At 38.0% G+C, this 22,693-nt stretch overlaps 1 protein-coding gene across 8 annotated transcripts in view; it reads left to right on the forward strand.

Moving 5' to 3' along the window:
* Positions 1-22,693, forward strand: part of SOX5 (SRY-box transcription factor 5) — a 1,024,531-nt gene that overhangs the window by 169,328 nt on the left and 832,510 nt on the right. For 6 of the 8 annotated variants that reach the window (XM_054696382.1, XM_054696384.1, XM_054696380.1 and 3 more), the window contains one exon: positions 13,885-13,961. The exons of the other annotated variants lie outside the window; for them this stretch is intronic. The gene's annotated coding sequence lies outside the window, so the exon portion shown is untranslated. The remainder of the gene's footprint in view (positions 1-13,884; positions 13,962-22,693) is intronic. 8 annotated transcript variants of the gene reach the window in all.

The raw sequence follows: 22,693 nt of genomic DNA on the forward strand, positions 1-22,693 counted from the left end.
TATAAGTCTGGGGTGTTAACCTTGATGTCATCCTCACTGAGCACAATTAATTGTACTCTAATGTGGTCAGAAGACGGTCTGAAGAGAGAAGAGAGAGAAGAAAAACAGAGAATCTTGTCATCAAAGAAGATAAAGAATTAGGAGAAATAACATTTGCTTGCTTAAAATTTTACTAATTATGTATATTAACCTTGCTTTCCTTTTTTAGCCTTAAATGACTAAAAAATGGTACTTTAATATTCTCTGATAATTACAGGTGGCTTTCATGGCACCATGGCATGAATGATGTGGAAGGTGTGCGCATGTCTTCTCTGTTGTGTGTTTCACCAGGCCCTTTGCTGACTTCCAGGGGGAGCAATAGATCCATAGGGAACCCACTTCGGACTCTACCTCCCAGTTTTATGTGACTTCTCACTGCAATAACAGGATCCACAGGGATGGGATAAAAGGGATGCAAGTGTAGCAAGTTTACTCAAGTTGCATGTCAAATGGGGATGCTGCAAACTATTTCAGTTGATGGTTGTGGGCTCCTTAAGTCAATGGCTTTAGAAAGTTATTTGATTAGTTTTATGGTTTTCTAAAATTGGTACTTTTACCTTGTGCCATGTTTTAGCTACTACATTTAATCTATAGCAGTGTAATCATTTACATGATCCTTTGCCAAAATACAGAAACAAAGATGCTCATTTACAACTGTGGACAATATCCAAATAAACCACTGATATGCCCTGCCAACTTAGATGGATGTAGAATTTGGAAGAAATACTCAAGATTGTAGACATGTAGTTTCTACTTATCTTAATTTATTTCTGGACATTCAGCTGTGCCTCCTCAATACTTCATGATAAACTTTCTGGATTTTTAGAAATTATCTTAAAATTCTCCCCTCAATATTTTTTCACAGGATTTTTTTACTGTCTATTATAAAGGCCAGTAGTTTTAGATTATTTGTCCTTTATTTCTGCAAGTTCTATTTTACTTTTTATTAACTTACAACTCACATCCAATTCCTTGCAATGGATGACTTCAGCATTGTAGAGGTCCAGTCAGGTAGGCATTTCCAGTTACAACTGGGACTACAACTTTCTCAACTGTTTCCCATTCCATATATTTATGTATACTGTTTCATTCTTCAGTGGTGTTTTTTGGTTTCACAATGGAGACAAAAGTTATCTTTTTCGCAGGTTGTTTTTCATGAGTGTCTGAAATATGTATGAATCACACAAGGTTAGTTCTAGAACTAAGTTATTTAATACATGTACAATAATACAATGGACCTGCTATGCAGTATTGTGTAATACACAGCAGCTAGCTCATAGTAGGGCTTCATAAAAGGCAGCTACGATGATGGTAGTGATGGTGATGATTGTGATAGTGATGGTGATAATGACTGTAAAGTGGTTTACAATTGTCAAAGTTAATTTTATATAATGATTGGGAGAAACATCAGGTAATTTAGTCATTATGTTAAAATGATTCATCTTTTAAATTTATTATTTGAATTCCACATAAATCTTAAAGATAAGACATGAACTTGAAATGTACTCAGCTTGAGATCTCATCAACAGAACCTCAGGAACATGAGTGTTTCCCTGCTATTCCTGGAAAAATGTGAGACAAACATATCTAGGGATGGTAATATGTATTTGTTCTTCTGAATTATCTAAACTCTAGTCATATATTAAGTCAGACCACCAAACATGTGCTTTGACAGTATAAGTTCAGCTGCCTATGATTTATTAGTAGATGATGAGCTTTAAGTAATTGGCTCTATTAAAACCAAATGGCCCTATAAAGATTTCTGTACTTTTTAAAAGACTGTTATTGAAGACACTGCAAATTCTGTCATGTCTTTTAAATACTCTTTTTTTTTTTTTAATTTAAACAGCTGCTTTTAATGGTCAGAGCTAGAAAAATGTTGTTTAAGAGTATGAATTTCTTTTACCTTGTAACCACTCTCCTGAACTCCATACATGTATCTCCAACTCCACGTGGCACATGGAAATGAGTTCCTGGGGTGCCCCTCACACCTGCTCCCCTGAAAGTCTTTCCTGGCTCAGTTCAAGGTTAATCCTTTCTTCCCATTGCTCAGATCCCAACCTTTCATCATCCTTGACTCTTCTCATTTGCATGCAGTCCACAATGCTGTCAGCACTTGCCATCAATGTATATCCAGTATCTGACCGCCTCTCCTCATCTGCCAGGCAGATCCAAGCCATCATTATTTCTGCATGTGGCTGTAGTCTCCTCACTGACCTCCTGCCTTTGTTCCCCCTCAGTCTTTTTTTTCAACTAGCAGCCAGAGTGAACCTTAAAGTATAAACCAGATTAGTTAAATCTCATTCTTCTCTGCTCAGGACCCACCGATGGCTTTCTTCCTCAGAGAGATCCTTATTAAAACCCTCCAGGACCAGCAGTTCCCACCCTATCCTTGCTGACTTCTCCATTGACTACTCTCCTCTCACTTGGTCCACAGCAGCCTTAGTGCTGATTGCTTTCTCCAAAATGCTTGCGCTGCCCCTCATAGGACCTTTGATTCTCCATCAGCTTCCCTCTGCCCCATTGCTCTTGCTCCCATGTCACATGACTTATTCCAGCCTTTGTTCTACTCTTGCCTCAAGTGGTGCCTTCTCAATGAGACACTGCCTTCTACTCTGAAGTTTCATTGTGCCCTCCCCAAAACACTTTATATCTTCCCTTTGTTTATTTTTTTCTCCTTACTCCTTCCCTAATTAACAGAGTGTGTATCTACTCATTTATATTGTTTATTTTGTCTGCCTGAATAGAGTATTAGCTGCAGTAGGGCAAGGAGCTTGGGCTGTTTTGTTTACTGCTCTCTCTCTCTCTCTCTCTAAAGATTTATTTATGCATCCAAGAGCTGGAGTGCAGGCCAGAGATGTGGGGGGTGAGAGGATTCACCAGAGACACAGCAGGGAGCAAATAGGCAGACCTACTGAAATACACTGCTGAAAGGAGCAGCGGGCAAGACAGGAGAGGTCTGCTGTGCCATGTGGGTAGCTCCCTGGCCAGCTAGGCATTGAACTCATGCTGCAGAGACTGGGGTAGCTTTACAGTGCTGTGCTTAACCCCTTGTGCCACTAGGGAGGCCCCTGCTCTCTCTGTTGAGCCCAAGACAGTTCCTGGCAAATGGAGACATTCAGTAAATATATGTTGAATAAATGAATAATTCAAGGTTGGTTTTGGCTGGTGTTCTGTATTTATGACTAGAGAATGCATAAATAATGCACATTGTTTTCTTCTTGAATTCCTTGTAGGCAGCTATGGGGTTAAAGTCAAATTCTTACTAAATTATTTTTTGCATTCCTCTTCAGGAAGTATTTGTCTGCTATGATAACATCTACATATCTCTATTAATTAACCACAAGCCTTTAGAATTTATTTATTCACCAGTTATTGAACCCCAAACTGTGCAGGTCACTGTATGAGACTTTAAGAGACATCAACCACCTTTTAAAAGATATTGCCAGTTTTGTTATAAAGGCAAGACTAGCAAATTATTTATATGGAAGAACTATTTTCAAATATGAGATGTCTGTTTGAAGGGGTCTTCATAAAATACCCAAGAGATTTTTTAGAAAATTATGGTCTCATCCCTTGCAATGACTATTAGGATAGAAGACTTGTGAATTAATAAAAGAGATTTCCCAAGTGAACTCATTAACCCACACAACCACCATTAAGAATCATTGATTTAAGGAATAGTCAAGTGTATATCTGTTGTGTTTGCACACAGACAAAAACATCAGCTACCTTAATATCAGGGCCTACACACTCACCATAATATAAAGTTCTCTAACTTAAGGAAACAGCCCCAAATGTACCAACTTTGCAGTAGTCATAGTAAAAATAAAGATGCATATTTCTTTATTTCATTATATTTGATTCTCCTTTATGAATCAAGATGTTTGGGTTGCTTGTTCATTTGGGTTTTCAGTTTATTCAATGGATAATGTCACCACCTGATCTATAGCAGAGTCTAGCTTTACTTGGCACTGTGGTCCAGACTGCCTTTTTGCCATTTGTAGCTGAATGGCTATTTATGTGCTTCCCAAGGTATGGTTCTCACACCAGCCAAGCCTGTCTTCCCTGGGTGGACAGTTCCTGTGTGTTCTTTTTTTAAAAAAAATTAATTAATTATTTTTAAATTATTTTATGTATTTTTTATATCATTCTTCTTTTTTATACAGTGTATGCTTTATCATCTCGGGTATTGTCCCCATGGAATTCCCACAACAAATTCACCCGTGCGCAAGGGACTATGGTGATGGTGCATGTGTGTTCTATTTGCAGTTACCACCTCAAGTGAAAATCAGATTAGCAGGATGGACCAGTCACTCAACCTCTTGCTTTCTGCCCCTGTAGAGGACCTTTTCCCCCATAGATGTTTTGCTTATTTCAAATTTTGGTGGAAATTTCAGGGACTTTTCTTTCTGGTTAGTTTCCTATTACTGAACAAATGTGAAAATACAAAACTGTTACTGTATTTTCCTTATTCACCTTTACTTTTGGGTAAAACTGGGCATATAAAGTGTGTGGTAAATTATTTGATATTATCATTATTATTTTGACCTTAGCCATCAAGTTCTTTGGTTTTCCTCAGTTTACTCTTTTGCATACTTCTCTCCTTTTTAAACATGTCAAGAGCCTAGGACAATTAAAAGTACTTGCCCTTGGAGGTAAAAGCACCATGAGACTCAGTTTCGGAATGGGGTTTATCTCTGGGTTCTGTGAGCTAGAGACACACTAATTTACTAGTACTGGAACCAAATGGGTTGAAAATCCTTGTTTTCCCACCAGATGGGTTATTTTAAAATATCACAAAACTTCTGAGGTTATTTACATTACAAATGTGCTTCTTCGCACACATCAAGAATTGAGTACCGTGTTTTGACAGTAACTCCTTTATGAAATTATATGTTGCGCAAGTGGAGTAAAATTCAAGTCATTCTCAAGGGAGCAGGCTTATGAATCTGGATGAGGTCACACCTCTTTAAAGATGCAGTTTGATAATCCGACATCAAAACAAAGGAATTCTGTTAATCCTCTCACAAAAGTGCAAATTGCTAATCAGATCCCTGGGCTGGGCTGGCAGCTTGGTAAACAATATGAGCTTGGCAGAAGAGCAGCTTCGGGTGGATAGATAGCTGAGAAGCTTGGGGTACCAACTTTGCTCCTGTGTTAGCCCAGTTGGGCCTGTTGTTTCGAAACAATTCCATCCATCAATGGAGGTGGTTCTCGCTGTCATTGTGTTCTGGTGCTTTTCTCCTTCCATGTTAATGACGATGCAAATCAATCTTCCTGTCTTTCATTTCACTTCACTGCTGTGTAGGCTACTATGTCCCTATATTCTTTTCACTTGGATGCATGTGTCTTTTGAATTTTCATTACACATTCCTCTACAAGCCCAGTGGGTTTTCCTTCCTTCCCATAAATAGTGTGGTGGTATTTGAAAAAAGGAAGGATAAATCCTAACCCAACTGAAAAAAGAATCTTCTTCTGGAAGGTGTAATAGTTAGGATTCTTTTTTTGTAAGTGATAAAACCTAGTTGGAGGCAGCTTGAGGGAACAAGGCTGGAATCTGTTGGGTAATGGAATACAAAGAGAGAAAGGCAAGAAAGTCCACGGGCCCCAAGAGCCTGCTCTGTCAGCACTTGATCTTTTGCTCCTGTGTACCGTTCACCGTGGCTGAAGACTTGACTCTTTGTTGCTGCAATAGACATTCTTCCATCTGGGAGGAAATGTCACCATTGATGACTGTACCGGAAGTTTATAGCTGGCTGCTTTTTCCATTCTACTTCAATAAAATATCTCACGGAAGGACTCTGATTGGCTCTGGTTGGATCAGGTGCTGGTCCTGAACTTGTTCCCCCTGTGTGGATAACCTCATATTTGTCAGAGTCAAAGGTGCTTGCTGTTGGCCTTATGCTGTCTCCTTTGGACTTACTGAAATATGTCACCAGCTTGAAAAATTCCAAAGCTTGATGACTATGTGAGCAGGTCGAATTATTTTGCACCTCTCAGCACTACTTTTCTCACTCTGTCTCTATTTGACCGCCTTGGTATTTCCCGCTTTCACCCAAACATGACAAAGAGTTCATCTGAAAGTGAAAATTACAACTTTTTCATTCTAAAAAAGGGTGTTCATTAAGAGAGTGCACTATTTTGAATACTTCCAGCTAGCTGCATGTCTCCTATGAAGAGTGTGTTTGTAAATTATCTGGGTGCTCTTGTGTGCTGTGAAGGAGTGGAAATTATAGTTTTGGCTGTGGTGCCTTCTTCCAATAGGTGAGAGCTGTGTGCTTTCCCCACCCCGTGCAGCTCGGGCTGCAGTTACATCCTTGCCATGGAGCGGGGCAGATCTACAACTGAAAGTGGAGACACGCATCAAATGTAGAGTTTTGGGGTTGAGGCTGCCCCAGTGGGGCCATGTAACCCACAGCCAAAGCTTCTGAATAAGAGCACTGTCTTTTTAAAAGCAATAGGGGGTGAGGATTGAGGGAGTGCGCACAGCGGTAAGTATAACACAGCTGTGCTCTGTTTATGCTTCGGCTACAATAAAAAAGCTATAAAATGTGAGATGTCATAGCTCCACTTTGCTTTATTTATACTATTTCCTCTGAGCTCTGTCACACTGCACATTCATCTGCTAAGTTGCAGCAAGAATGGAGATTAAAATATCACAGCTCAAAATAGGAGTCAAGCGGAAGGAGATTCATCATAGCCCTATTAAAAATATGTAAATATGGGAATGAAGTCATTTTAAAGCTATACAGCGCTCCTCTTTATGAGTAAAGATCCCTTGAGCATGTGGCAAGTAGGGCTATGCATGGGACAGAAGTAAGGGACTTGTTTGCCATTTTCTTCCACCCATGGAAATCCTTTTAAGATTAAAGCCTGTTTGAATTGCAAATTATCCATGTTTTCCTATAATCAGGTCTAAGTTAATAATGGAAGGAAATCTGATGCAAAGCAAGAAAACAAAAGATTTGATAATGAGAGGTTATATGTTATTCATTTGGTTAGAATTATTAATATGTGAAATCTCCTTTTTGACCTTAGCAATTAATGAAATTGAGATCTCTCCAGAAGTATCCAAGAAGGAAACCTAGGCTTGGTGACATGGCCTGGCTTTTCCAAACTCATGTTACAAGTAGTGGCCAAGCTGAGATTGGAAGCTGGGACTCCTTAAAATTTGGCTAGGTTATTACTTCTTTCAGCATTTCCTATATCTTTAATTCTGACTAAACTGTGCTCTCTGCTGTCTATATGGTGTGTTTGAGAGTGCTAAGGAATAACGTTTTTTTAGATGAAAGTCTGGATATCTCAGTGGCATCAACAAGTCTTTTATATTCTTTTTTGAGTGCCATTGAGTGACTGTGTGGGGGTGCTTTGTCTTCCTAATTTTCCAAATGCCCTTTCATAAGAATAATAATAACTAACTTATTAAGTACATACTGGGTCCCTGGAATGGTTCTGTGTGTTTTATATGTATTATTTTCATTCTCCCAATAACCCTATAAAGTAGACATTATTCCTTACATTTTACAGATGTAGAAATTGAGGCATGAGATACACAACTGGTGAGTGAGTACTGGGTCCCTGGAATGGTTCTATGTGTTTTATATGTATTGATTATTTTCATTCTCCCAATAACCTTATAAAGTAGACATTATTCCTTACATTTTACAGATGTAGAAATTGAGGCATGAGATACACAACTGGTGAGTGAGTACAGGAGTTCAGCCTGAGCCCCCCTGAGCCTATCCTCTCTATAACTATTGCCTTTTCAAAAGGATGAAAAAGACACTGCAAAGATCATTAGGTTAATTAAGCATTCTAATATACAGTGATTTTACAATTTCTTTTGTTATGTACTTTTCATTGTTTCAGTAGTTTTTTTTCTTTTTTACTACAATTAATAGTATTGTCATAGTTCAACAAAGACGTTCTAGCTTTGTAAAGTGCGATCTTGAGCACATATCTTTATTTTTTAAGATTTATTTATTTATTTATTTATACAAGAACTGGGGTACAGGCCAGATTCGCAGGAGGGTGAGAGGATTCACCAGACAGAGAGGGGAACAGAGCAGGCAGACTGACGAAATACACTACTGAGGGGAGCAGTGGGCGCGACAGGAGCAGTCTGCTGTACCATGCAGGACCCTTGCCAGCCGGCCGGGACTGAACTAGCACTGCAGAGGCTGCAGACAGCCTCACAGCGCGGCGCTCAACCTCCTGTGCCACCAAGGGAGGCCCTTGAGTACATATCTTAAACTCTCTGCCAGTTTTCTTATCTATACAGCATGTCTAATAAAAGTACCTATCCCTTACAGGTGTGAGAATAAAGGCAGATATTACATGTCAAGCATCCAGCCCATGACCACTATAAAATATTCAAAGTGCTTGATGACAGTTTCTGTTGATCACCCAAATGTCCCATAACATTCCTGTCTCTCCTTCCTATTCTCTAATTCTCCTACTCTGGTTGGCAAGTCTGTTAACATTTTTTTGTAGAGGACTCCAGGTGTGACCTGTGGTTTCCAGTAGAACACCGATTCCTATGAAGTCATCGCAGAGAATTTGTTTAAGTTCTAGAAATGTGCAAAATGAATCCCACTGAACATCTTAAGTGTTTAAATTAGGCAATTTGCCATAGAATCTCAGATTTATATCAATTTAAGATTTGAGGTCATATGTCTTCTTGGCAGACTTCAGAAGAAGACGGGGAAATATGTGTCAGGCTGACAGTGGAGTGCAAGTGGTCATCTTTCTTAATGAGTCTTAGGAAATTGATGTTCTTGGTTCCTTTTGTGATTTGAGTGAGGTAACATGTAATTTTCAATGGTGTGGAAAGCAAGTACCTGATATGCTTAGAAAAGCTATAAAGTTATAAAGAATAATTTTAATAGTGATTTAAATAGGGAAATGGTCAGGTTAAACATGGCACTAATTTTTGGGACACATCGAATGGGATCAGAATATATCCTCCTATATTTTAATAATCTATGAAGGTGGAGCTAGTTCCATAATAGATTCTGACCTTTGAGTCCCTACCCTATGGAACAGATTGAAAGGCAATCAAAAGTGATTACAAAGTAGCACAGAATAACTCTGTCAAATCATCTCCTCTGTTTGTGAATTTCTCTACTTCCCCATTCAGGCCCTGAGTTAGGGGATGGGGCTCAGAGAGGCGCCTTGGGTGTAAAATGCAAGGAGGTGTCCTTGTTCTTAGACCAACCTGAGAGGGTTACCCTTCTTCATGCCTCACAAACCTCACCAAAACCTCACCCTCCTGTTGGTTCTGGCCTAGCCCCACTGAAGAAACCATCTTTGAGGATGGTTTGTGTATCATTGTGTCTGCTGAGGGAGTTGTTAACATGTGTCTTGTGGGGAATGTGAAGCATCAGGTATATCCACGCTGGCCCTGCAATTGCCTCTGTATCCTTCCTGACTTCTGCCCTGTGGTGATGTCTGCCTATGAGGATTTTGTCCTTGTTAATGTCATTGCTCCCACTCAGATTTTGAGCCAGAGTAGCAGCTACTGACCTACCATTGCCTTGAACTTTAATGCACCTTTTCCTTTTCTCTTGGGTTGCTTGCACTGGCACATGGTTTTAAATCTGGGCATCTTCTTTCACCAGTGTGTTCTTATTTTTTCCTTCACCTGTTTAGAAGAGTCAAGATTAAAATCATGGATTTCCTGAAAGGCTTGAGACCTCTTCCATCCTCTCCCCATTAAGTACTGTCCATGAAAGTAGACTGTCATCTCACAGCCCCTTAGATTTCTTTTATCCAGTGGATGTCTTTCTGCCCCACCTCCATAGAGGTTAAGTACCAAGACAAGGAGAAAACCTGCCCCCAACCACTCAACTCCCCATGCCACCTCTCCCCCTGCTTCTCTCCTTGACCAAACTCACCATCCTGCTTAGGTACCTGAACATTTCCATATTGACTCTGTTTAGGATCCGAATCATGCTTTTGCTTTTTTCACAGGGAATTTTTTGGAAATCTTTAAACTGATTTTGCAATTAGCTGATAAATGGCCTCTGTGTTGTAGATAGTAGCTGACCTCTACCCAGAAGCACACTATCACGTTGTTGGAAAAGTCATGACATATTTTTTTCTTTGAAAAATGCAGAAAAATGCATCATGACTTTTCTGACAACCCAATGCATTGTCTACCCTGGACCACACCATCAGGAACTAGTAAATGAGATAGAGGGTGTGTAGGTAAGGAGGTGTTGTCAGCGCATGTGGGGTAGCACAGGTTACTTCATGGGGTCTTATTCCTTGCCTCCCACCCTAGTTCCTACTCTCAGGTTCTCCCAAGAGGACTTAACCATTCATAATCTCTTATTGATGCTGAGAATTTGGGATGTCCATACTTCTGAATTTTCTTCCTGTATTCTGCTTATGACATGCTATCCCATGCAATTTTAATACATGATAAATTTTACTATATAATTAGTCCCAATATGTTATTAGAGCACAGAGAAGGGATGCCTCATTTAGGAGGGTCAAAGATTGATTCTTTGGGGAGAGCCTGGGGATTCTTCAATGTGGGGATTAAAGATTAATCATAGTCTTCTAATCAGATAAAATGGGAAGTGTATTTTTGAGAGAGCAGGACCTTGTCAGTCACACGTATCATTATTATCCCAATCACCTAATATAGAACTTGTCATATTGTACACACTTAGATATTTAGTGCATCAATAAGTATCTTTGAAACACAGAAATTGATTATTTTGCAGGTGAACAAAATAAGACTAGTGTTTTTTTAACAAATAATATGGCAATAGTAAATGGTGGGGGGAAAGCAACAGGAAACAACTCTACCAGCAAGTTTTTGGAATACTCCTGTGAGAGTTTTTTTTTTTTTTAAAGATTTATTTATTTATTTATTTATTTATTTATACAAGCACTGGGTACAGTCAGAAGTGTGGGAGGGTGAGATAATTCACCAGAGCCAGAGCAGGGAGCAAAACAGGCAGACTGGTGAAGTACACTGCTGAGGGGAGCAGTGGGCGTGGCAGGAGAGGTCTGTGCATCATGTGGGACCCTTGCCAGTGGTGGCCAGGGATTGAACCGGTGCTGCAGAGGTTGTGGGCAGCTTTGCAGCCCAGTGCTCAACCGCTGCGCCACCAGGGGAGGCCCGAGAGATTTTTTTAAGGTGATCTCTCTCCAGATAATTAGAGATTCTGCGTACTCTGCATAGAACTTATGGTAGTTTCCCACAAATTCCTAAAGAAGACATAATCACTGCCTACTCCCACCACTTAAAATGGCTCAAGAAAACTTGGAGATAATTCACATCATATTTAAGAGGAGCTAGAGAACTGAGTTTTCCAAATTATCTATTGCTTAGGCAATAAATACATTTTTTTTTTACTCAGTCCATATGGACTGCTGTAACAAAATACCATATACTGAGTGGTTTATAAGCATCAAAAATTTAATTCTCATAGTTGTGGAGACTGGGAAGTCCACAATCAAGGTACCAACATATTCTTTGTCTGGGCAAACTTGCTTTGTAGATGGCTTTTTTGGCGTATCCTAAAATGACATCAAGAACTGTTGGGTATCTTTTATAACAACACTAATCCCATTCATGGGGGCTCCACTGTCATGAACTAAGCACCCCAAATATGCTACTAATATCATCACATTCATCATTAGATTAAAATGTGAAATTTTGTAGGATACTAATATTCAGTCTGTAGAATATATATAGCCTATTATATTTTGTTGCTGTTAATTTCTCTTTCAGAGCAGGAACAGGAATTTTTATTATCAACAATGGCAACCTGGAGTGTGTATGGTTAATAAAACTAAGCACATAGTAATACTTGTTTTGAGAGTCAAAGACTGAAGAGAGTTCATAAAACCTATGCAGAATTTTCATTCCTTAGTGGCTTAAACAATGCCTGTTTTATTTTCTCACTGTCTTTACTTGTCCAGCATGACTTGGCTGAATTATAAGTTCAGAGATCCCAGGCTAGGCTGAGTTCTTGTATGTAGACTGTGGGATAAATTCTGCTTCCAAACTCATTTTTTTTAAAGATTTATTTATGTATGTAAGAACTGGTGTGTAAGCCAGAAGTGCGGGGAGATGAGAGGGTTCACCAGAAACAGAGTGGGGAGCAGAACAGGCATATCTACTGAAATCTACTGCTGAGGGGAGCAGCAAGTTAGACAGGAGAGGTCTGCTGTACCAAGTGGGTTAGCTCCCTGGCTGGGGATTGAACTTATGCTACAGTGGTTGTTGATAGCTTCATAGTGCTGAGACTTAATCCCTGCACCACTAAGGAGGCCCCCAAACACATTCTTGTTGATGAAATTTCAACTCTTTGTGGTTGTGGCACTGAGGTGCCTATTTCTTGGCTGCTATCAGCTAAGGGTTGCTCACAGTTTCTAGAGATTATGCCTGTTCCTTGCTTTGTGGTCCCCACTATACTGATGCCAGCAATGGCATGTCAAATCCTTTTTACATTTCAAAACTCCATCATCCGCTGTCTTTGACCTCTATACCACGATTTAGGGGGTTACCAGATAATCTTTTTAATGTAAATTGTGTTATATAACTTATTAATGTTAGTAAAACTGATCATATTCACATATCTGAGGACTATGTAGAGCATGGTCACCAATTGGGAGTTTTGAGGGCCATCTTTAAATTCTACCTACCAAACTGTTATTTGTAAAAGTTTTTTATTATTGTTGTTGTTGTTGTGTTTGTTGTTGTTTTGTGACTAGGTTTGTAAACAGCACTTAGGAAAAGCAAAATAAATGTATGACTTAATTAATATTTTGTTTGAAAACCAAAGTATCTCTTAATGAAGAGATATTTTTAATATTTTTAATATTCTACTTTGACAGATTTACTATAACTATTTAGAAATTTTACTTGTGTATAATTCATTCATTTCTAAGTTTTAATACCATTCACATTACCAAAACAAAATATTTCTGTATACATGTCAGGGAGTGGTGGTTATTGTTTGAGCAAGGAAAAGTAAAATAATGGCAATAGTTTACATAAACATCATCACTCCAAAGTGATTTGTACTAGTGAGACCTTTGCTAAGTTCATTTGAGTGGTAAAGTAAAATAGCTTTCAAGGCATTTGGTTTTCTAGATTTAAAAAAGGAAAACTGAGCCAATTATACAACTAGTCAGCTACAAAGTTAGAGGGAGCCAATTCTCCCTGCAAGACCACTTTTACTTCTGACATCAATTGCAAGTTTGACAATTTACTAGAAGTACTCATACAACTCACTGAAAGCTGTTATACTCATGGTTACAGTTTATTTCAGGGAATGGATAGAGCTTAAAAATAGCCAAGGGCTGAGTATAAGGCTGGATCTAAGTTTGAATTTGGAAGAACTAACCAGAAAGCTCCCATTGTCCTCTTCTTATGAACTCAACATGTGTTATGTTTCTGGCACCAACGTGAACAGTATACACAGAACAACTAGAGAAGCTCACTTGAGTCTTTGAGGTCCAAAAATTTTAATAGGACTTGATCACATACCACTCATGTAGCTCATCTTTAGTCTCCAGATCTCCCCTCCTCCCGATATCATGTTTGGGCTACACTTTTATATTCCAGTTCCTGCATGTGTAACATCATAAGTAGTTAAAAGGAATTATCCTTGAGAATTGAGTTTTCGTAAAAGTTATCATTTAGATTAAAAAAATGTGCAATTACGTTATTTATAATAGGATATAGAGGAATATGGCTGATAAATAGAATGTTTTATTTCATTGAATTCTTACCTCCTAAATGGAATCCAATCAGCACTATATCATTTAATTAATTCAAACACATTTATGGGGTGTGCATTGTACATTGTATCCCAGGTGCTGTGCTGGCTACCAGTGACCCAGAGATGATGGTAGATATGTTCCTGCCCACAAGGAGCTAGCACACCAGTGGGGTATGTAAAATGTTTATTTTACCTTTTTTTTTTTAACTTTATGTTTGTTACGAGCAAACATTGAAAGTTAATATGTGAGAAATAATTTATATACAATTTTTGCAAGCATTTGGAACAATTTTTTTTTTTTTTGGACTGAATGAGCTCCTTCTAAAAGTAAGTTGATAATTTGAAGATTGTTGTTCATATAATCAAGTCAAATAAACTCAGGTTCAATCTTTTATAGATTCTGTAATAATAGGGTAGATTCAAAGAATTAAGACTACTCTTCAAAAAAGAAACCACTGAGATTTCCATATATTTTCTACTTACAGCAGTAAATGATGGCAAGTGAAGGGGCCCAGAGTACCTCGCGTACAGAAACCGTGTGCATCTGTTGTCACATTCGTAACGTTGACGCTTTTGGTTTTTATTGGTTATTTTAGGGATTATTGTTGTCTTTCAGTTTTTCCTACTTCTTTCAGTTTTCCTGCTCAATCATCTCTAGTTGAGTAAAATCTATATTGGGATAAAATAAGACTCCTTTAATTACTGTTGATTTTTGGAAAATATCTTATTTAAGTAATTTTACTGAAGTTACGGCTTATAATAGTTTATAGTTGTAATAAATTATTATAGACAGTGTGCCGTGCATTGTCCAGAATAATTAAACACTGTAAATGCAGTAAATATAAATAAGAAATTTTTAATGATACTTTATATCTCTTACAGCTTAATATAGAGGAATAAAATTAGAAAATAAAATGATAAATTTAAGTTGGTCTTGATATCTAGTAGCTCATACCTGTGCTCCACAATTTCAACAACAATATACTTGGACATATTTAATACCTATATTTATATGCCCTCAAGATTACACATTATAACTGCTGAGAATGCAGTTCTGATGATTTAAAAATGTGAGCAAACCAGGAGAGAAGATGTTCCTTTTCTTGGCAATATGATTTTAATTTTTAAAAGCATTCAATTTTATAAACCATATCCATCATCTTTGCATAGATAAATATTGTGGCAATTTTTTGAATGAAGTTCTTGGTTTCTTAAAGAAATTATGGATACACTATAAATTTACAAATGAAAGGCCATTCATCAGAGTTATAAATATGAGTGGTTCCCATGCTGATACCCATGTAAACTTAAAGTGGTTTACTGTCTGTCGGGGTGTGTGTGTAGTTAACATAGAAGTGTATAGATATTGTCATACTTATGTGGTGTCATAACATTGGCAAAGTGGTGAGAACAAGATGCAATATTTTTTGAATAGCCTGGCATTTGCTTGAATTACTGCGGGTGATAGAACACAAATCAACCTTAATGATGGCTATTCCAAAGATATTTATTAATCTATTCATTTAATCTAAAATACTTACTCTTGGCATTTATAGAGACAGTTCAAAGGAAGTGGCAAGTACTTCTAAAACCCAGTAGTTACTTCTCAGGGCTCCATAATTATGTCAGGTAAGTCTGGTTGGAGTCAAGATGAAAATCCACAAAAGTGAATTCCTCCAAATCTATGCTAAAGATATTACTATATTTTTCTTGTTTGTGTTTAATCAAAATCTCAATTGATTCCATCATTATTGAAGCCAGCAGCAAGGCTCTCTGAATCCTCAGGTATTGCTTTTTAAATTGTCTTTGTTGAAGTAGTGTTGATTCACAGTATTGTGTATAATTTCAGGGTACAAGTTCACATCTCTTGAGTTGTGTGTCAGCACAGCACACCCATCACCAAGGCACACACACCCATCCCCTCTTGTAGTCTTAGTTCTGCAGTCAGATTTCAAGGACTTGTTTTGGTTTTATCTGATCCTTTGCTTGCTTGTTTATATTCCACCTATGAATGAAATCATCCAGTATTTGTCCTTGTCCTTCTCCTTCTCACTTTAAATTACCATTTTTTTTTTAAATCTCTCTTTCACGCGCTCTCTCTCTTCTTCTCTCTATACCTCTTCTGGAAAATAGCCCACCCTTTGTGAACTTTGACTGGAAAACTGACTACATTCCTGTCCACCCAACTTAGAAATAGCATATGATACATGGTTTTGACAATATGTAATGAAAATGAAGACAATTCAGATGGGCAGAAGTAAAGTGTACGAAGAAAGGAACTCCCATCAGATAGGAAATGCCAGAGAAAGCCAGTAATAGTTCTCCTGAGGGAGTCAGCAATGCAATATTGTGGAGTAGGATGATGGAGGGGGGGGGCTTTTAAATTAAAATATGATAAATCTAGAGATAGCTCAGTTCGGGATTAAAATCATGCAGGCAGGACTCAATTGTCCATCTCTCAGCTCTCACTGACACAGTATTGGTCTCTGGCTTCATTGAGGAATGCAGCAGAAGCATTGCTTCACATTAACATCCTCTCAGACTTTATGTCAAATAGGAAAAGCAGGACACCCTTTTCTAGAAGTCCTACCAAAATTCTCTTTTTACTGATTTGCCATAGTTAGGTCACAGACTAATCCTTATGTACCTCTCTTGAGCAGGAATTGGTGTTGGCTTCATCATTTTCATTAACTAGACATTAGGATTGTACCCAATGGGAAGTGGGGGTATGGTTAACAGAAAGTGGGCATGTGCATGCTAGGTCAAAGGATACTGCCAGAAAAATCAAAAGTGGACTTCCATGTGACATTTTGCATTTAATTCCAGAAACAGATTTTCTAGCTATCCATGGATTAGAGGCTAAAATACTCTAAAGAGTGATATTGAGCCTCAATGCCTTGCAAAAAAAACAAAAACAAAAACAGAAAATAGTGATGTCCAAAGCTACCCAGGAAAACGGAATTTTTTCCTGGGCTTGCTTTCTGAACAAAGAGACACAATAAGCATGATCTGTAACTGGTAGTTTAAATGATAATATAAACAATTATATTGTCATTATATAGTTAACCAAGAATGATTCAACCTCAAGATGTCTCTTTTTCCACTTTTTTGTGTAGAAGAACTGGGGTGTAGGACAGAGGTGTGGGGAGTGAGAGAATTCACCAGACAGAGTGGGGAGCAGAACAGGCAGACTGACTGAAATACACTGCTGAGGGGAGCAACAGGAGAGACAGGAGAGGCCTGCTGCACCATGTGCGTAGCTCCCTGACCGGGGATCAAAGTCAGGCCATAGTGGTGATAGCACTGATACTTAACCCCTAGGATACCAGGGAGGCCTACTTTTTCAAGGTGTTCCTTTACTATTATTTTCTATAAGGAAAAGAACAAACTTTTATTCAAAGTAACAAAATTTTACTGGCTATGATAGAAGACTTCTTTAAAGAAAAAGTTTTTCAACATTATTCAACAACTTTTATTGCCATAAGGGCCTGTGTCTTTGTGCTTTCCAAATCCCTTCAGTTTATTCAGTTCAGATAAAAGGTTATCAATCAGTTCTGTGAAAGTAATTTGTAAAGGAAATCTTTTTTTGACACTTGGTCTGAGTTATCTCTTGATTTGCTAATTTTTTTCCCTTTTTAATCATATTTTATTTTGGTGAAGTTAGTTAATTTCTTAAAGATTATTTTTGATTGAGAATGTTAGAGGAAACTGGTAAAAGGTAGAGCCAATCATAGGAAAAAAATACAGATACTTAATAATGTATACATAGTATGTTTTTCATTCATTTTAGGGGAAAATAGACTTTTCATAAGTTTGAGACTGGAGTAGCAGCTATTGAGATAGCAGTCATATTAATGCTTTATCTTTACTAGACTTACTGGATTTCTCAGTTTATTGAGAAGGTGTTAGCCTGAGATTTTAAGTTGCTCTGAACATAGGAATTTTTATTCTTAAGTGAATCAACCTCTCAAAAAATGGAAAGAAATTCTGTGATTACCAGATATTTTGAAAGGTTAGACCTGTTAAGTGAAGAGAGTTTCACTATGTCAGCTTTTGTCTCTTCACACAAATGAAAACCCTACGAAGTTAACAGTTCCTCATGAATGAGTAGGTTTTTTTAATGAAAATCTTCTATTTTTTTTACTAAAGTGAGTTGTCACTGCTCCTTATTAACTTTAATACTCTCAGGGAAAAGTGTTCATTGGTGGGGGGAGAAGTATGATGTACCCATAAATACTACTGAAATACAGTTATTTTGGAGGTTACCTATATTTCGAATTATGTGTGCAAAGAATATGTATTTGTAACTTTCCAGATTAGTATGTTATTTTAAAAAAGGACTCCTGGAAAGTGCTGTTTACCACCAAATTCTTGCTGCAATTGAGAAGTTTGTGAATCTGTGATCCTTCCTTTTGTGTGTGTGTTTGGCTTTGTTTTACTTTCTAAGCTGACAATGTATCTCATACAGTGTCAGTTGCCTGTGATGAGGAAGCAGCAGTTACTTCTATCATTGAAACCTGGTTTACCAATGTTCCTGCTATTCATTTCCCTCTGATTTTCAGATTCCATTTTAATTTTAACCAAGATAGGGAGTTGTTATTTTACTAATATTAGTCATCAGTAGAGATTGGAGAAGTGGGTTTTTAAAGAACAAACTTAGTTTACTCTTATTCTTTATTATTCCCCTCAAGATAATGTTGTTCTTCCATTTTGACTAAAACAAATCGATGGAGATGTTTAAGATTAAGTTACGGCAGGAGGAAAATGTCACTGTTGTATTGCTTCCTGAAGACAGAAGATAAAGGACTAAAATTCTATAAGAGAAATCCAAACTATATTTTTCTCATATGTTGTCCAATTTAACTGTGTAGGTGTGAGTTTCAGATAAGATTAAAGACTTTTACAGATGTGAACTGTCAAAACATTTCCTATTTTATGGACTTTTTAGAGAGAAGAAATGGGTTTAATCCCAGTCCCTAGAGCATAGATTTCTAAACAGAGCTGTTTTCTTTATAAAGGATAATTCAGGAGTGAAGAGAGGGAGACACCTACATATAGATCAGAGTTTCTCTGTGCATTCCTGGTAACTTTGATCCCTGATTGGGACTTTTCTCCAACTATGAGTCTAAGAGTATAGTGATCTACAGGCTCTGTCCCAGGTTTTCTTAACGTGCCTGTAGATGAATACATGTCAGACCTCTGGTCAAATAGGGTCTTAGGGGTTTCTCTGTTTGTTGTTTTAATCTCTTCTTGATGGGAAGAAAATAAAAGAAAACTTGAAGTTGGTGACAGAATTGGGTTGCTACCACATTCGCAGCCCACCTCACTGAAGGCTCTCTACTTCAGAGCAAGTTAATATGTTCCAGAGATGTTCTATAGGTATCTAAATCATACTGCAGACACCTGCTCCTTTATATGGACATGTTATCCACCTTGGATGAATCAGAGTTGATTTTTTTCAGTGTGCTTTCTTTCAAAACCTCATTAATCTCAGCATGCAGAATTTAGTGGAAAAGTTGTGTTTTACCAGTTGACACTGTTTAATGTAAATGATTTATGATTATTCCTTATGTATACACAACAGGCACTTTATAAATTGAATTGTTCTCAAAGTAACATGATACATAAATGTTATTGCTATAAATTCTGAAGTTGGCTATATATTTGTGTATCACATAACCAGTTGACTGATAAATGCTGACTATTCCTACCCACTCTTTCTACTCAATATTGTAAATGGTGACTTAGGTGAGCCTAGCCCATATAGACGCAGAGGCTCTCAGTATCATCAGCACAGGACACCTGGCACCTCTCCAGGACACTTCTGGCTGCCTTCCAGGGGTGAAAGGAGACAGAAGAGTGAGGGAAAACCAAAGCTGTACGTAGCAGAAAGATGAACCTAAATTCAAGTCAAGAGCCAAGTGAGAGAGAAAACACCAAACAAACAGGAAAAAAGCACTAGTACAACCAATTCAGCAAAATTTAGTGAGGTACGTTTTCACAGGCAAATTTTCAGCATCGCAGTAATATTAAATAAAGAAAAGGTAATAATAGAAGAATGCTTTTGTATATGCACATATATTTTCATGTCATTAAACTATATTAAATGTGTAATAGAAATAATACCTCATTTTTGCATTTCTGTGAATGAAGTGTTTGAGGAATTTTACAGATTCTAGTGGATCAGAGCATTTTAGTGGATCAGAGCATTCTAGTGGATCAGAGCATTTTATTATGTATAATGCTGTTAGAGTAATAGCCTTCTTTTTTACCTTGATAACTTACTGTGATTTTTCTGTCTGAGACCCTAAAGAACTTGAAAAAACATTATGAATAATGGGTTATTTTTAATTGTGATAATTTTTTATATGTCAGGCTCATGTAAAATGTTGATTTAAAGAAAAAAGAGTAGCATCTGACACCAGATTAACGGCAGTTTTTTTGCCACTTACAGTGTTGACTTGTCATCTGATCACACAGTCCTAGAGTCAGGGCTGATTTGAATTGTTCTTTGCCCTAATTTGTATAAAGAAGAACTGGACTGTGAAGATTTCTATTGTCATCATAGTGTCTATTCTGGCAGTGATTTTATAGTCCATTCCATAGGCAAGTGCTTCTGTTGATTCCCTTCCCCCACACCTTCTTTAAAGTATTATTGTCTACACAATTGATCTGGTTACTCATAAAGTCAGTTGAAATCAGCAGCTACTGTGGCTGAAAACGTAAGATCAGTAATTTTAAAACCTAGGAGTTCCAGCACAAAATAACTAAATCTCATCAGGTAACCCCCAAGTGAAAAGATTTTGAGACTGATGCAACCTTGTTTGTGTGTGTGTGATTTGTAATGATAAATATTATCTATTTGGCTGTTACATCAAGGAAATATCTAATGTGCTCCTTTACAACTTCTGCATTAGGCTCTTAATTCTCATACTTTTTGGAGCCTTCCTGGTGCATGCATGGGAAGGAATGTACATATGCATATATCTCTATATTTGTAGGTACTATAGTCAAAACAACTAATTTGCCTAGCTGGCTTAGCTGCAAGGCTGACTTACCCACCCACTACCAAACTCCCTAGAGGAAATAGGGCAGAGGGGTTAAATAGAAGCACTAAAGCCAATGGTCTTTTACCAAGAACATTATGTAAGTTCTCAGAGGCACTGTTCATCTTCTGGAAGGCAGAGCATTCTGTCTCCTGCCCAGCCCTGTGCTGTCAGCAGTGACTTTGGATTCACTGTAGGAGAAGAAAGACCATACCTGCACTTCTGCTGCTCCCCACTCAGGTAAGCCTGGACTGAAATCCTAGAGAGGCTACTCTACCAGACTAGACCTTGGGGAGATTCTGGGGCTGCTTGATAGAGGACTTTACAAACCTCAGTTCACTGATCTTGTAACATTTTAACCACCATTAAGATTCTGATTTTCCCGCTAGGAGGTTAACTTTAAATCCGAGACCCCAAAATTTAAATATAGCACAAACATGAAATCAGAAGAAGCTCCACCACTCCTTGTTCACTACAGTCATTGTTGTTTTCTTTGTGCCAGATTGTTCTTGGCCTTTGCATATAGTGTCTTGCTTAAGCCTCCTAAGTACCTCAAAAAGCAGGTACTATTATTATGCTTACTTCTCAGCTTAGGCAATCAAGGGACACAGAGAGAGCAGATAAGCTACTTGCTGTGGTTCAACAGCTTCCCAGAGGTGGAGCCAGGATTCCCATCCAGGCAGAGGGACCCTGGGGGAAGCATGTGCTCCCCTCAGCTGGTCAGAAGTATGCAACTGCTGAACAAGTGCACAGAATGCAGTGGGAGCAGCAGTTAGTAGGAAATAGACTTCTAGTTCTTTTCCTCGTGCTCTTATCATTGCATCTCTCAGGCCCCGCTGGGACCAGGGCCAGCCTTATTTGAGGAAGCAGAACTGAGTCGGGTGGTCTATGACCATAGAAAAGAAAGGCATGTGTCGGTTAATGCGAGGATCCGACCCTGGGACCTTGCTTTCACTCTCACAGCAGTTTACCAGCGAGCTAATGAAGCATCCATGTTAGTGCCATCAGCACCCAGCCATTCTGTCATCTGGGGGTAGCCACCGTCAAGAAGGACATGGTGCCCTCTATGAATATGTATTTAGTACTAGATACCACCATTTGTTCTTTGGAAGAGCACTTTATCATTTTGGTTTCGATACATACACAAGCAATAATCGGTAGGTCGGAGTTTCCCAGGAAAACGGATGCCATTATTTGTGATTTGACAATTTCTCCTGTGCATCCCATGTGTTCACCAAGACTAGATGACACTACCAGAAGCTGCTTTGCTCCAAACCCTTTGGTTCTCAGAACTATGGTAGCCTCTCATTTCCAGACTCTGAATATGTAAAAGAAAGTACTTGCACAAAAACCTAGGAGGCTACAGAGGTCAGAACATTTGTTTAAATTAATACAGAATTCGCTTTTTTTTTTTTCAGTTCCAACTCCCTTCTCCTATCTATTTGACTTGCTAATAAGCCTGCAAATTCCTTTTCAGTTACCCCATGCCTGTTCTTCTTTTTGGATATTTTATTCTTAAGTTCACACACAGAAATTCTATTGTAATAATTAAAAGAAAACATAAAGGCTGTTCAATAAATAAGGATGATGACAACAGTGTAATTTAACCTAAATTGGGCAAAATAGCATCTCATAGCATGGAGTTCTGTTACATTCTGTAATTCAATCTTTACTGATATTTTTCTCTGCCTGAAACATGTGTGCTAGTTCTATTTATATAAGGAAATAGTGACATCCTGTGTGTAGCTAGACTAATTGCCTCTGTAATTAACCTATTTGAGAAGGAAGTTACATAGAAATAAAATATCATTGACTACTGAAAGAGGCAATTTTGTCTTCAAGTAAATCTCTAACTTT

Source organism: Talpa occidentalis, unplaced genomic scaffold (assembly GCF_014898055.3).
Source record: "Talpa occidentalis isolate TD23 unplaced genomic scaffold, MPIMG_talOcc4v2.1 talOcc4.16, whole genome shotgun sequence".
NCBI lineage: Eukaryota > Metazoa > Chordata > Mammalia > Eulipotyphla > Talpidae > Talpa > Talpa occidentalis.